The sequence below is a fragment of the Rhinopithecus bieti genome, unplaced genomic scaffold (assembly GCF_001698545.2).
Source record: "Rhinopithecus bieti isolate Rb0 unplaced genomic scaffold, ASM169854v2 scaffold_12003, whole genome shotgun sequence".
NCBI lineage: Eukaryota > Metazoa > Chordata > Mammalia > Primates > Cercopithecidae > Rhinopithecus > Rhinopithecus bieti.
In genome coordinates this window covers 1,479,937-1,483,657 of record NW_016807365.1, presented here as the reverse complement: position 1 = coordinate 1,483,657, position 3,721 = coordinate 1,479,937, and positions in this window count along the sequence as shown.

Here is a 3,721-nt window from a genome sequence, read left to right as displayed (position 1 = left end):
TAAGTCCTCCTTCATGATGAATTGAGACTTGTGGTAACCTTCTCAACTCTTGGACACACAGAAATAAGATATAACCCATCAGTTCTCATGGAGATCATTAAAATGACCATTTAAAGTACAGCAAATGCAATGTGTTGTGGCTCTTTTAATTAAAGGTGTTACTTGTCAACCCATAGATAAGTGATGCTATGCCATTACTCCTCTTGCAGATGAGAGCAAACTCCCCACATCTTACATTATAAGCCTGTTTTCATAAACTAGATAATCAGAAAATGATGTCTTTCATGTACAGCAGTGTCACTATTATATATAACCAGTGTCATCTGGTTAATAGAATTATTTGCTTCCCTAATATGCACATATTTCGGGAGGGATATGAAATTAGTGGAATTCTCTAATTCGCCAATCTTTGGCAAAATCTTTATCTGGCAGTAATTGGTGCTTAATTAGCAAATTCATATACTTTGCAGTTTCAAATCTTTGAGATTTCTTACAATTCTCAATGAGGGATGTGCCAGACATAAAGAAGACCTTGATCCAAATGTTAATATTCAGAATTGGACTGACCTCCAATAAAATATGACACTCAAGTCCCTAGCTAATTTAAGTATTCAATTATAATTGAACCAAATGGCAACAGTCAAGAAAGTTTTAGAGTTCTTCACAAGGCAGCATTCTCTCCATTAAACTCATAATTACACTGGTCATACTATATATGAAGTTAGGTTAACAATGAAGAATACAGAATTATATCCATAACTTATAACAATTTTATTTTCTAAGAATAATCTAAATGCATTCCTGTTTTATCAATTTCATATTAATAAATGCAATGGACATATTGTTAGCAAATTTGATTAGACAATGCTCACACTGCTTTTAAAAATATGTATTACAGTCTGTATTGTATGGTGACCTGAGACTACATTTTACCACTTCCACTTGTTGTCCAGGGTTTACCCTACATTCGCCTCTATAATATTTTATTGTTCTCCACAGAAATTGAAATCCAAATTTAATCTACTATCCTACAGTGACATTTTTCTTTTGAAGCCACTGCTCAAAATGAGGTGCTTGTTTTCAGTATATACAGACACCATCTAAATGGCTTCCTGAATGATCTTAGCCTTAAATAGAGAGTGATATGTTGACATGCATGCTACACGAAGATGCATTATACAAGATGCACTCACCAAAGAGATACAACCTGTAGGCACAGTGAGAATCCAAGACAGAGGAAAAGGATTCTGAAAATCCTGCATCATTTTCTGTCAAGCAATATACCTCTCTGCATGTCACAATGACAGTGTTACTTTATAGAACCATAAGGAAACTCTCATTAACAAAAAAATAAGCACATTAAAAATTGTAAATTCATTCAATATTTAAATCAAAATTTTCATATTTTATCTAAATAAGGATGAGATTTTCCCAGGAATTCTTGAAAAATTGAGCTCAAGTATTACATTTAAAATTGATTCAATTTAGGAAAACATGTATGGGAAACTTATGAGAAATTTTTATATCACACAACATGCTGTAAGAGCACTGATTAGAGCCAGCCTGATTTTTTAAATGAGATAACTGTAGATTCACATGTTGATTTAAAAAATAATACAGACAGATCTTATCTGCCCTTTATCCAGTTTGGACCAAAGACAACATATTGCACAATTTTAGAACAATATTACAATCAGAATATTGACATTGATGTAGTCATATATAGAATATTCTCATCACCACAAAGATCTCTCATGTTGCCCTTTTATAGTGACATCTACATGGTATTATAAGTTTTTAAAACATTTACCTATTGAAGGACATCTGTGTGGTTTCCAGATTTTGGCTATTATGAATAAAACTACCATAAACAAACATTTGTGAACAGGTTTTTGCCTTAACATAAATTTTTATTTCTCTAGGATAAGTGCACAGGAGTGGTATAATGTATCATATGATAGTTGTATGTTTAATTTGGTAAAAAAATTGTCAAAATGTTTTCCAAGGTGGTAGTGCAATTTTACATTCCCACCAACAATGTACTATGAGTAAATTTCTCTGAATCCTTCCTGGTATTTGCTGTTTAAATTGTTACTTATTGTATCCATTCTGATAGGTGTGAAGTGATACCTTCTTATGGTTTGCACTTGCATTTCCTTAATGGCTAATGATATTTAATATCTTTTCATGTGCTTAATTGCTTATGACTTCTTTGGTAAACTACTTATTTCTGTATTTACGCCCATTTTCTAACTGGATTTTTTTTCTCTCTTTTACTGTTGCACATTGAAAATTATATTCTAGATGTTAGCCTTTTATGTGTGGTTTGCAAATATTTTCTCCTAATCTTCAAATTCTTCTTTCATCCTTTTAACAGTATCTTTTGTAAAGCAAAACTTTTAATCTTGATGAAGCCCAATTATCAATTTTTCCTTTTATAAATTATACTTTTGATGTCAAGTCTAAGAACCCTTTGCTTTGCTCTATTGCCTAATGAATGTTTTCTAAATTTTCATTCTAAAAGTTTTATAATTTTACATTTTAGTCCATGATCCAGTTTGAGTTAATGTTTTACCAACTTTTGAGACTTCTGTTGAAATTCATTTTATTGTATATGGATGCTCAATTGTTCCAGCAAAATTTATTAAAAAGACTGTCTTTCCTACACTGAATTGCTTTCGCACTTTTGTCAAAAAGCAGTTGGAAATTTGTATGGGACTGTCTGAGTTCTCTGTTCTGTTTTATTGAACTGTATGTCTATCCTTCAGCCAAAACAGCACTGTCTTGATTATCGTGACTAGAAAATTAGATGAAGTTAGTAAACTACTTTAGCATACTTTATTCTTTTACAAAATTGTTTCAGCTGTGTTAGTTCCATTGTCTTTCCATATACATGTTAGAATATTACTGTCTAATATTTTATAGGAATTTTATCAAACCTGTATCTCAAATTTTTTGTAACAATTATGTTAAATGTATGCCAGTGTAGACAGAATTAGCATAATTATCATGCTGAATATTCCAATCTATGAAAAAGTGTGTTTCTTCATTTATTTAGGTTTCTATTAATTTATTTCATAAAATTCTGTGGTTTTAATATAAAAACACTGCACATGTTTTACTAGATATTTCATTTAATTTTGAGAAATTATAAATGGTATTGTGTTCAAATATTCATTACTAACATACATAAATATAATGGAGAGAGAGATGGGAGAGAGAAATTTTTGTGAAGAAATTGCCTCATATGACCATGAAAGCTGGTAAGTACAGAATCTGCAGGGTAAGTTGGCAGGCTGACCAAGGAAAAACGTATTTTTCACCTAGAGTATGAAGACAGGCTGCAGGCAGATTCTTCTCTTCCTCAGGGGAACCAGCCTTTTCTTTTTAAGGCTTCCAGTGGTGGATAAAGACTATCTATCTCCTTTACTCAAACTCTGCTGATTTAAATGGTTATCTCATATCAAACATAACTTCAAAGTAACATCCAGACTACTATTTGAGCAAATAGCTGGATAACATATTCTAGCCTTTATGTATACCTACTTTATTTAAATATAAAATTAAACATCAAAAGTCCAAACTTTTTAAACTTGTCACCCCTTTATTTGATCCACACTAAATCTTCAAGCAAAGACAATAACAAAGTCATATTTCTCGCTTTCATGATACAAGTACTCAGCATACAACCACAAATGCACTAACTTTTGCTGAAGAAAAT